Source organism: Ranitomeya imitator, chromosome 6 (genome assembly GCF_032444005.1).
Source record: "Ranitomeya imitator isolate aRanImi1 chromosome 6, aRanImi1.pri, whole genome shotgun sequence".
Classification (NCBI taxonomy): domain Eukaryota; kingdom Metazoa; phylum Chordata; class Amphibia; order Anura; family Dendrobatidae; genus Ranitomeya; species Ranitomeya imitator.
The window spans coordinates 206874332-206886719 of record NC_091287.1 but is presented as its reverse complement, the minus strand read 5'-3'; the positions used below and the strand labels follow the sequence as shown (position 1 = coordinate 206886719).

The 12388-nt window shown below is 44.0% G+C and overlaps 1 long non-coding RNA gene across 1 annotated transcript in view; it reads right to left on the bottom strand.

Annotated features, from left to right (window-relative positions):
- Window positions 1-2792: 2792 nt before the first annotated feature.
- Window positions 2793-12388, bottom strand: part of LOC138642342 (uncharacterized) — an 84625-nt gene continuing 75029 nt past the window's right edge. Inside the window, exon 3 of the long non-coding RNA XR_011314026.1 lies at window positions 2793-2929. This is a non-coding gene — a long non-coding RNA (uncharacterized lncRNA). The remainder of the gene's footprint in view (window positions 2930-12388) is intronic.

Below are 12388 nucleotides of genomic sequence, written 5' to 3'. Positions count from 1 at the left end.
AAAGGCCCCTTCACATTAAGCGACGCTGCAGCGATACCGACAACGATCCGGATCGCTGCAGCGTCGCTGTTTGGTCGCTGGAGAGCTGTCACACAGACAGCTCTCCAGCGACCAACGATCCCGAAGTCCCCGGGTAACCAGGGTAAACATCGGGTTATTAAGCGCAGGGCCGCGCTTAGTAACCCGATGTTTACCCTGGTTACCAGCGTAAAAGTAAAAAAAAAAAAAAAAAACACTACATACTTACCTACCGCTGTCTGTCCCCGGCGCTCTGCTTCTCTGCACTCCTCCTGTACTGGCTGTGAGCACAGCGGCCGGAAAGCAGAGCGGTGACGTCACCGCTCTGCTTTCCGGCTGACCGACGCTCACAGCCAGTACAGGAGGAGTGCAGAGCACAGCGCCGGGGACAGACAGCGGTAGGTAAGTATGTAGTGTTTTTTTTTTTTTTTACTTTTACGCTGGTGACCAGGGTAAACATCGGGTTACTAAGCGCGGCCCTGCGCTTAGTTACCCAATGTTTACCCTGGTTACCAGTGAAGACATCGCTGGATCGGTGTCACACACGCCGATCCAGCGACGAAATAAAGTTCTGGACTTTGTTCAGCGACCAACGATCTCCCAGCAGGGGCCTGATCGTTGGTCGCTGTCACACATAACGATTTCCTTAACGATATCGTTGCTACGTTACAAAAAGCAACGATATCGTTAACGATATCGCTATGTGTGAAGGTACCTTTAGCCGTGAGACATTACTCAGCATCACAGAGTGAAAGGTTTTTGAGATTTCTGCAAGGTGTTCAAGTTTGTGGATTGTGTATCTGGGAAGAGAATGTAAGTAGGTTGCAGTCAGACAGGGGGAGAGTTTAGATAGGGAACAGAGGTGGGTGCAGATGAGGTTCAGTGTGTAACCATCTTTCTGAGTGTAAAAAAGTGCAGAAAAAAAAAAGACAGAAAACAATAAAAGTAGCACTTCAGCATATTTTATTTTTTGCTGTCTATGTAGGCAGCACTAGTTACTACTATAGAATAATGTGGAGGGTTTTGTGCATGCGCTGTGTACACCTGCATTAGTTGATGTACCATGGCCCAGTTGTTTGACATCTTGAGTCCTTATCCCCCTGTAATAGGTTTCCAATGAAGACTACATTTCCCATGATGACAATTAGAATACTCTTGTTCCCATCAAATGACCTTCTGTCCTGTGTTCTGCAGTCTCACCTAAGATGTCAACCTCTCTTATTTAAACTGGAAATAATGATCTAGAAAGAGCAACCACTCATAGGGCAGCTTTAATTTTTCAAGCGCAGGATCAAAAAAAAAAAAAAAAAGAAGCTATGTGAAGATTGGTTGTTATGGCAATTTTTCTCTTTTAGCTAGTTTACTGTATGGTTGAATACTTATAAAACTATGAAAAAAAATACTATTTATGTTTGAGGGTAGCCATAAGTACCTATAACCTAACATGCTGACGTACAGAAAAGCAGAAGCCCCATGGGGCAGATGACAATTACTCCAAATTAGAGGAAAAACTCCTTTCTCCACATATGCCATACCTTTATCTGCATGGGAGTGATATACAAGGGGGCAGGTGGAAGGGAATCATCTGCCAGGAAGGATTTCATAGTTCACAAAAAGTCAAACTGGTTTCCTGTATACACATTAGTACTAGACTGGTTATCATACAGGAGATTACATGACAAATTCCTGCAATTTAGAGGGGATTAAAGTATCAATGTAACTAAAAGGAGATTAAGTAAATTAAAGAGTAAGAATTATATGTGGTTAAAAAAAATGTCTCTGGTCCATAGAATTTGTTTTCCCTCTTCAGACTACAAACAAAAGCTGTTCTAGTAATTTGGCAATGGACAGTTTATTTACAGACATTGATTACATGAAACTGTTGGTTTTACAGGCCATGAAGAGCTTCAAGGACATTTTTTTTTTTACTAGAATGCTTTCATACCAGCCCCCCCAAAAAAATAATGGCAATTGGAATTCATTGAAAACATTGCACAGATTGGATTTTACAGACTTTGTTTCCATGCACATTGCTGGCTGCAGAATAAGTTAAAGGGGTATTCCCTGCTCCAAAATCTTATCCCAATATGTAGGTGTAAAAATAATACTACTATCAAATGCCCCAATTAGAAATGTAGTATAGTTTCTGATTCGCTATGTCTCTTTCCTCATGTGCAGGCATTACAGGACCTTAGGTATCCATGGTTATGACGACCACTGATGAAATGACAGTTAGCTAGTTGCTAGTGGTTGTAACCATGGATACCTAAGGTCCTGCAATGCCTGTACATGAGGAGACATGACGAATCAGAAAAAAAACAAAAAACTGTACATTTCTAATTGGAGGCATTTGCTAATATTATTATTACACGTACTATATATTGGGATAGGAGCATGGCTAAGAACTCTTAGCCGTTTTTTTCCCCAGAATTCCCTCATAGTGATTTATGACCATATCATAGTTGAGCAGTACTTTGATGTGTTGATAAATAATACAATAGAAGATCAGAAAAAGACAGATGAGTTTATAACTTATCAGAATGGGCTGACTCACAGAATCTCAGTCAATTTATTCTGCGGGGAAAGAAAGCCTGTAAAATATAAAACTACTGGAATAGTTTGAATGAAATCCCAAAAATTATTTAGTTAAAAAAATAAAATCCATTTAAGAAAAAAAAAAAATGCTGAAAAGCCATCTATATCCTTTAACTGTTGTAAAAGATAAGCATCTGTGAAATATCAAAAGTTATGTCTGCGCTTAAATAGACTGATGTTTCTGAAGTCCAAGCGATTTGGTCCAGTAATAGATTAGCTGTAAGCTCTTCATGAACGTGTGTATTTTCCCCAGATGTGCAGCATGAAGACTGATGCAATAAAGAGCAGGCTCATCACCAGAACTGGAACAGGTCCTCTATAATGAGAAAAATAGTAAGTATAATCATTTATATAGTAATATGACTCACATGACATATACAATTATTAGGTAGCCTTGTAAAAACAAGCATATCTATATGTTTAGATTTGAGCATATTACACAATTAAGCCCTTAAGGACCAAGTCACTGTGTGGCTGCAGACTTATGAATCCCATCAGCACACGCACTGTGTGATGCAGGGATTCACAGGCTTCAGACCCAGTAACAGAGGTTGTACATGACTTATACATACCCCTGGCCAGTGGGAGCGGCCTTGCTCTCCATACACCTGTATGGAAAAAGGCCGCACCATCTAGTTGGCCCTACACACTGGCGGACTGCATCACTAGACGGGGCGAGGCCTCTGCTCAATACAAGTGTATGGGGTGAGGCAACGATCACGGGCCAGGATATGTATAACTCATCCCTATCCTTGCATGCATGGCTCCCTCATCCCTATCCATGCATGGCTACCCATCCTTGCATGCATGGATCCCCTTCCTGCATGCATGGCTCCCCTCCCTGCATGCATGGCTCCCCTCCCTGCATGCATGGCTCCCCATCCCTATCCTTGCACAAGGAAAGACTAGTGGCAATGGGATGATACTGAATGGGAAGAGACACAGATTAGATATTAGAAAAAAATAACTTTTTGACAGTTAGGGTGATCAATGAGTGGAACAGGCTGCCACAAGAGGTGGTGAGTTCTCCTTCAATGTAAGTCTTCAAACAGAGGCTGCACAGACATCTGTCTGGGATGATTTAGTGAATCCTGCTTTGAGCAGGGGGTTGGACCAGATGACCCAGGAGGTCTCTTCCAACCCCACCATTCTATGATTGGCCCCCATCAAAAAAATTCAACCATTATACTTACGTTCCCGCGCTCCCTCACAGCGTCTTGTTCCGGTGCCAGCAGCTGCTTTATGCTTATAAGCGGCGCAAGGCACGGACTTCCGGTGCTGCACACAAGCAGAGCACAGCTGCCGGAATACTCACCGCTCCCCATGCCAGAACGATGTGTTTGGAGGGCAGCGAGTATTAAGTAGCGAGCACACTGTCAGCTGCCGGGCGGTCATTTACCTCTCTCCACGCCCATGGGAGTGGAGGGAGGTGAATATTCATTTCTCTTAAGTAGCGGGCACACATGACTGACCGGTAGCTGCAGTAGTCGGCTGCTGTGGCTGTCACTGTGCGCACTATTACAGAGAAATGAATTGTCATTACCAGTGCAGTGAATATTCATTTCTCTTTAGCAGAGGGCACAGTAGTTAGCGGCAGCAGCTGGCTCCTGCCTCCTGTGACCTACTGCTCCACCGCTGCCTATCCCCCTCCATCTTCTGGACATCTCAACAGGAGTATAAGCTAAGGGGGGGGGGGGGGGGGGGGGGGTGAAGGCATTAAACAATGAAATGGGTAAAACTGGCACCAAAATGTGTCCATATAGAGATCCCCTAAGTGCTAAAAGGGACAAATAACCCCCTCAAAGTGACCCTATTTAGGAAATTATGCCACTGCCAAACATGTGGACGCTATATGTGGTTTAGGCACACTGTGGGGCATTTGGATTTTTTTTTTTGGGGGGGGGGGGGGGCGGGGGGAGAGGATGAGGAACCATAGCTCTTTACCAGAACATTTGTACTACCAGTAATGAGGAAGTCATCTACAGTTAGGTCCATGTAAATTTGGACAGATACATCATTTTTCTAACTTTGGTTATACACATTACCACAATGAACTTTAAACAAAACAATTCAGATGCAGATGGACAATGACCCAAAACATAAAGCCAAAGCAACCCAGGAGTTTATTAAAGCGAAGAAGTGGAATATTCTTGAATGGCTAAGTTAGTCACCTGATCTCAGCCCAACTGAGCATGCATTTCACTTGTTAAAGACTAAACTTCAGACAGAAAGGCCCACAGACAAACAGCAACTGAAAACCACCAAAGTGAAGGCCTGGCAGAGGATCAAAAAGGAGGAAACACAGCGTCTGGTGATGTCCATGAGTTCAAGACTTCAGGCAGTCATTGCCAACAAAAGGTTTTCAACCAAGTACTAAAAATGAACATTTTATTTAAAAGTATTGAATCTGTCCAATTACTTTTGGTCCCTTTAAAAACAGGGTGGCACATGTTAAGGAGCTGAAACTCCTAAAACCTTCATCCAATTTTAATGTGGATACCCTCAAATGAAAGCTGAAAGTCTGAACTTCAACTGCATCTGAATGGTTTTGTTTAAAGTTCATTGTGGTAAGGTCTATAACCAAAATTAGAAAAATGTCTCTGTCCAAATATATATGGATCTAACTGTATATTTCCACTGACAGATGATGGACCTGAGGGGGTACTTGCTTTTCTTGAGGACCGAGTTGAAGCTATTATTGGTAACATTTTGGATCATATTTATCTGGTGCTCTATGCTGAGCACTTACATAGGGGTTTCCATCCAAATCTTCAAATGATGGGATTCTTCTCAAACACCACCCGAGGGATACATTCACTATAAATGAACAAGAGTTACTTTGAACTCCATCTGGCCTCTGTTCAACCTTTTCTTTTTCGGAAGTTCCCAAAACTGGACAACCAAACCTTTATGTACTCCTAAAAAGACGGACACTGCGAGATCATAGGCCAGACGGCGTCTACAGTGTGTCCATCGGGCTCATTACAGGGAATCTTCTGGGAGAGGTTCAGTTCATTCTGAGGCGATCTTTTGGAGGCAGAAAGAACAAATCAATAGCAGGCGAAGATTTGGTTTTATTTTATATTATGCTGTTCCTCACATGGCATAACTGATTAGATGACTATTCTTTGAGTTGGTGCGATTACAGCAATATCAGATTTAGAGAGTTATTGTTTTGTTTTTGCTAGGTTTGGCTGCTTTATTTTTTGTTTTTGCATCAACATCTTTTGATATATTTTTTTATAAATATTTTATAAAATGTCTTGTTTTCCTATATTTCTGCTGACAGTCATGTGAGGGCTTGTTTTTTGCAGGAGGAGTTGACATTTTTATTGGTACCATTTTTAGGCACATAAAAAAAGTTATCTGTTTCTATTCCTATCTTTGGGAAGCAGAATGAACAAAAACCATTAATTCAGGAATTGTTTTAGGAGGGTTTTTTTTTATGCCGTTTCACATGTAGTAAAATCGATAAGGCAGCTTTATTCCAAAATTGAGCAATTTACATAATCCTTGCCCTGTCCTCTTTGATCTTCCTCACTACTAGAGGCAACAGGGATAATGGAGGAAATGCATAGATCAGGCTGAAGTCCCACTTCATCAGGAATGTGTCCACCATAAGAGGATTTTCACTGGTATCCAGAGAACAGAATTGTCATACTTTCCTGTTCCCTCTGGTGGCAAAGAGGTCTATGTCCAGTCGACCCCACATGTGCACAATCTGGTCGAAGATGGCACCATTTAACATCCATTCTCCCTGTCTCAGAATGTTGCGGCTTAGAAAACGGTAATTAGACCTACCGGTAATTGTTTTTCCAGGAATCCATCCTGACAGCACCATGGAGGACATCCTTATAATCCATAGTGGGACAGGAAACCACGAGAGTTTAAAAGGACCCTCCCCCTTCCACCCTTCAGTGATTTTTTAACCCCTTCATGACCCAGCCTATTTTGACCTTAAAAGACCTTGCCGTTTTTTGCAATTCTGACCAGTGTCCCTTTATGAGGTAATAACTCAGGAACGCTTCAATGGATCCTAGCGGTTCTGAGATTGTTTTTTCGTGACATATTGGGCTTCATGTTAGTGGTAAATTTAGGTCAATAAATTCTGTGTTTATTTGTGATAAAAACGGAAATTTGGCGAAAATTTTGAAAATTTCGCAATTTTCACATTTTGAATTTTTATTCTGTTAAACCAGAGAGGTATGTGACACAACATAGTTAATAAATAACATTTCCCACACGTCTACTTTACATCAGCACAATTTTGGAAACAAAATTTTTTTTTGCTAGGAAGTTATAAGGGTTAAAATTTGACCAGCGATTTCTCATTTTTACAACGAAATTTACAAAACCATTTTTTTTTAGGGACCACCTCACATTTGAAGTCAGTTTGAGGGGTCTATATGGCTGAAAATACCCAAAAGTGACACCATTCTAAAAACTGCACTCCTCAAGGTACTCAAAACCACATTCAAGAAGTTTATTAACCCTTCAGGTGCTTCACAGCAGCAGAAGCAACATGGAAGGAAAAAATGAACATTTTACTTTTTAGTCACAAAAATGATTTTTCAGCAACAACTTTTGTATTTTCCCAATGGTAAAAGGAGAAACTGAACCACGAAAGTTGTTGTCCAATTTGTCCTGAGTACGCTGATACCTCATATGTGGGGGTAAACCACTGTTTGGGCGCACGGCAGGGCTTGGAAGGGAAGGAGCGCCATTTGACTTTTTGAATGAAAAATTGGCTGCACTCTTTAGCGGACACCATGTCAAGTTTGGAGAGCCCCCGTGTGCCTAAAAATTGGAGCTCCCCCACAAGTGACCCCATTTTGGAAACTAGACGCCCCAAGGAACTTATCTAGATGCATAGTGAGCCCTTTAAACCCCCAGCTGCTTCACAAATTGATCCGTAAAAATTAAAAAGTACTATTTTTTCACAAAAAAATTCTTTTAGCCTCAATTTTTTCATTTTCACATGGACAACAGGATAAAATGGATCCTAAAATTTGTTTGGCAATTTCTCCTGAGCACACCGATACCTCACATGTGGGGGTAAACCACTGTTTGGGCACATGGTAAGGCTCGGAAGGGAAGGAGCGCCATTTGACTATTTGAATGAAAAATTATCTCCTTCGTTAGCGGACACCATGTCGCGTTTGGAGAGACCCTGTGTGCTTAAACATTGGAGCTCCCCCACAAGTGACCCCATTTTGGAAATTTGACCCCCCAAGGAACTTATGTAGATGCCTAGTGAGCACTTTAAACCCTCAGGTGCTTCACAAATTGATCCGTAAAAATGAAAAAGTACTTTTTTTTCACAAAAAATTTCTTTTCGCCTCAATTTTTTCATTTTCACATGGGCAATAGGATAAAATGGATCCTAAAATTTGTTGAGCAATTTCTCCCGAGTACGCCGATACCTCATATGTGGGGGTAAACCACTGTTTGGGCACACGGCAGGGCTCAGAAGGGAAGGCGCGCCTTTTGACTTTTTGAATGGAAAATTAGCTCCATTTGTTAGCGGACACCATGTCGCATTTGGAGAGCCCCTGTGTGCCTATGCAATGGAGCTCCCCCACAAGTGACCCCATTTTGGAAACTAGACCCCCCAAGGAACTTATCTAGATGCATACTGAGCACTTTAAACCCCCAGGTGCTTCACAGAAGTTTATAATGCAGGGCCATGAAAATAAAAAATAATTTTTCTTTTCTCAAAAATGATTTTTTAGCCTGGAATTTCCTATTTTGCCAACGGTAATAGGAGAAATTGGACCACAAATGTTGTTGTCCAGTTTGTCCTGAGTACGCAGATGCCCCATATGTGGGGGTAAACCACTGTTTGGGCGCACGGCAGGGCTCAGAAGGGAAGGCACGCCATTTGGCTTTTTAAATGGAAAATTAGCTCCAATCATTAGCGGACACCATGTCGCGTTTGGAGAGCCCCTGTGTGCCTAAACATTAGAGATCCCCCACAAATGACCCCATTTTGGAAACTAGACCCCCAAAGGAACTAACCTAGATGTGTGGTGAGCACTTTGAACCCTCAAGTGCTTCACAGAAGTTTATAACGCAGAGCCATGAAAATAAAATAAAAAAATTCTTTTCTCAAAATTGATTTTTTAGCCCGCAATTTTTTATTTTCCCAAGGGTAACAGGAGAAATTTGACCCTAAAAGTTGTTGTCCTGTTTCTCCTGAGTACGCTGATACCCAATATGTGGGGGTAAACCACTGTTTAGGCACATGCTGGGGCTCGGAAGTGAAGTAGTGACGTTTTGAAATGCAGACTTTGATGGAATGCTCTGCGGGCGTCACGTTGCGTTTGCAGAGCCCCTGATGTGGCTAAACAGTAGAAACCCCCCAAAAGTGACCCCATTTTGGAAACTAGACCCCGAAAGGAACTTATCTAGATGCGCGGTGAGCACTTTGAACCCCCAAGTGCTTCACAGAAGTTCATAACACAGAGCAGTGAAAATAATAAATATGTTTTCTTTCCTCAAAAATAATTTTTTAGCCCAGAATTTTTTATTTTCCCAAGGGTTACAGGAGAAATTGGACCCCATAAGTTGTTGTCCAGTTTCTCCTGAGTACGCTGATACCCCATGTGTGGGGGTAAACCACTGTTTGGGCACACGAGGGGGCTCAGAAGGGAAGTAGTGACTTTTGAAATGCAGACTTTGATGGAATGGTCTGCGGGCGTCACGTTGCGTTTGCAGAGCCCCTGGTGTGCCTAAACAGTAGAAACCCCACACAAGTGACCCCATTTTGGAAACTAGGCCCCCAAAGGAACTTATCTAGATATGTGGTGAGCACTTTCAACCCCCAAGTGCTTTACAGAAGTTTATAACACAAAGCCGTGAAAATAATAAATACGTTTTCTTTCCTCAAAAATAATTTTTTAGCCCAGAATTTTTTATTTTCCCAAGGGTTACAGGAGAAATTGGACCCCAAAAGTTGTTGTCCAGTTTCTCCTGAGTACGCTGATACCCCATGTGTGGGGGTAAACCACTGTTTGGGCACACGTCGGGGCTCAGAAGGGAAGTAGTGACTTTTGAAATGCAGACTTTGATGGAATGGTCTGCGGACGTCATGTTGCGTTTGCAGAGCCCCTGGTGTGCCTAAACAGTAGAAACTCCCCACAAGTGACCCCATTTTGGAAACTAGACCCCCCAAGGAACTTATCTAGATATATGGTGAGCACTTTGAACCTCCAAGTGCTTCACAGACGTTTACAACGCAGAGCCGTGAAAATAAAAAATCATTTTTCTTTCCTCAAAAATGATGTTTCAGCAAGCAATTTTTTATTTTCTCAAGGGTAACAGGAGAAATTGGACCCCAGTAATTGTTGCGCAGTTTGTCCTGAGTATGCTGGTACCCCATATGTGGGGGTAAACCACTGTTTGGGCACACGTCGGGGCTCGGAAGTGAGGGAGCACCATTTGACTTTTTGAATACAAGATTGGCTGGAATCAATGGTGGCGCCATGTTGCGTTTGGAGACCCCCTGATGTGCCTAAACAGTGGAAACCCCTCAATTCTAACTCCAACACACCCCTAACCCTAATCCTAATCCCAACTGTAGCCATAACCCTAATCACACCCTTAACCACAACACACCCCTAACCACAACCCTAATTCCAACCCTAACCCTAAGGCTATGTGCCCACGTTGCGGATTCGTGTGAGATTTTTCCGCACCATTTTTGAAAAATCCACGGGTAAAAGGCACTGCGTTTTACCTGCGGATTTACCGCGGATTTCCAGTGTTTTTTGTCCGGATTTCACCTGCGGATTCCTATTGAGGAACAGGTGTAAAACGCTGCGGAATCCGCACAAAGAATTGACATGCTGCGGAAAATACAACGCAGCGTTCCCGCGCGGTATTTTCCGCACCATGGGCACAGCGGATTTGGCTTTCCATATGTTTACATGGTACTGTAAACCTGATGGAACACTGCTGCGGATCCGCAGTGGCCAATCCGCACCGTGTGCACAAAGCCTAATTCTAAAGGTATGTGCACTTGCTGCGGAAAACGCTGCAGATCCGCAGCAGTTTCCCATGAGTTTACAGTTCAATGCAAACCTATGGGAAACAAAAATCGCTGTACACATGCTGCGGAAAAACTGCACAGAAACACAGCGGTTTACATTCCGCAGCATGTCACTTCTTTCTGCGGATTCCGCAGCGGTTTTACAACTGCTCAAATAGAAAATCGCTGTTGTAAAACCGCATTGAAATGCGCAGAAAAAACGCGGTAAATCCGCAGCGGTTTAGCACTGCGGATTTATCAAATCCGCAGCGGAAAAATCCGCAGAGGACCAGAATATGTGTGCACATACCGAAACCCTAACCCTAACCCTACCCCTAACCCTAGCCCTAACCCTACCCCTAACCCTACCCCTAACCCTAGTTCTTACCCCAACCTTAGTGGAAAAAAAAATAAATTATTTTTTTTATTGTCCCTACCTATGGGAGTGACAAATGGGGGGGGGGGGGGGGGGTCATTTACTTTTTTTTTTATTTTGATCACTGAGATATAACCTATCTCAGTGATCAAAATTCACTCTGGAACGAATCTGCCGGCCGGCAGATTCGGCGGGCGCACTGCACATGCGCCCGCCATTTTGGAAGATGGCGGCGCCCAGGAAAGAAGACGGACGGTCCCCGGGAAGCCAGGTAAGTATAAGGGGGGGAAATCAGGGCACGGGGGGGGGGCGTCGGAGCACGGGGGGGTGGATCGGAACACGGGGGGTGGATTGGAGCATGGAGTGGGGGATCGCTGTGCGGGCGGATGGATCGGAGCACGGGGTGGGGGATCGCTGTGCGGGGGTGGGGATCGCTGTGCGGGGGGGGGTGATCGCTGTGCGGGGGGGTTTGATTGGAGCGCGGGGGGTGTGATTGGAGCACGGGGGGAGCGGGCAGGAGGACGGGGGAGCGGAGCACAGGACCGAGGGGAGCGGACCACAGATCGGGGGGCTGGGGGGGCGATCGGAGGGGTGGGGTGGGTGCACATTAGTGTGTCCAGCCATGGCCGATGATATTGCAGCATCGGCCATGGCTGGATTGTAATATTTCACCATTTTTTTAGGTGAAATATTACAAATCGCTCTGATTGGCAGTTTCACTTTCAACAGCCAATCAGAGCGATCGTAGCCACGAGGGGGTGAAGCCACCCCCCCTGGGCTAAAGTACCACTCCCCCTGTCCCTGCAGATCGGGTGAAATGGGAGTTAACCCTTTCACCCGATCTGCAGGGACGCGATCTTTCCATGACGCATATGCTGCGTCATGGGTCGGAATGGCACCGACTTTCATGACGCAGCGTATGCGTCAAAGGTCGGGAAGGGGTTAAAGTAACACCTCTGGATGGATGCAAAAAATAATTTTATTTGAATATAACAATCATTATACAAATGTTACTTCACATAAGTATGCCGCATATTTGAAATAGGGAGTCACAGTGCGGTCAGGATGGATTCCTGGAAATACAATCACCGGTAGGTCTAATTACCGTTTTCCAGGTCACCACCTGACAGCACCATGGAGAAGTACCAAAGTAGACTTTTGGTCCTAGAGCGGGACTACTGCACGAAGCACCTTTCTATCGAAGGCTAGCTGAGACGACACTACATCTAGTTTGTAATGCTTAGAAAAGGTACTGAGATTAGACAAGGATGCAGCCCTACAGATCTGATCTGCCGAAGCACCCCCTTTTTCTGCCAATGAAGCGGCTACCGCCCTGGATGAATGAGCTTTTAGACTGTCTGGGGGAATCT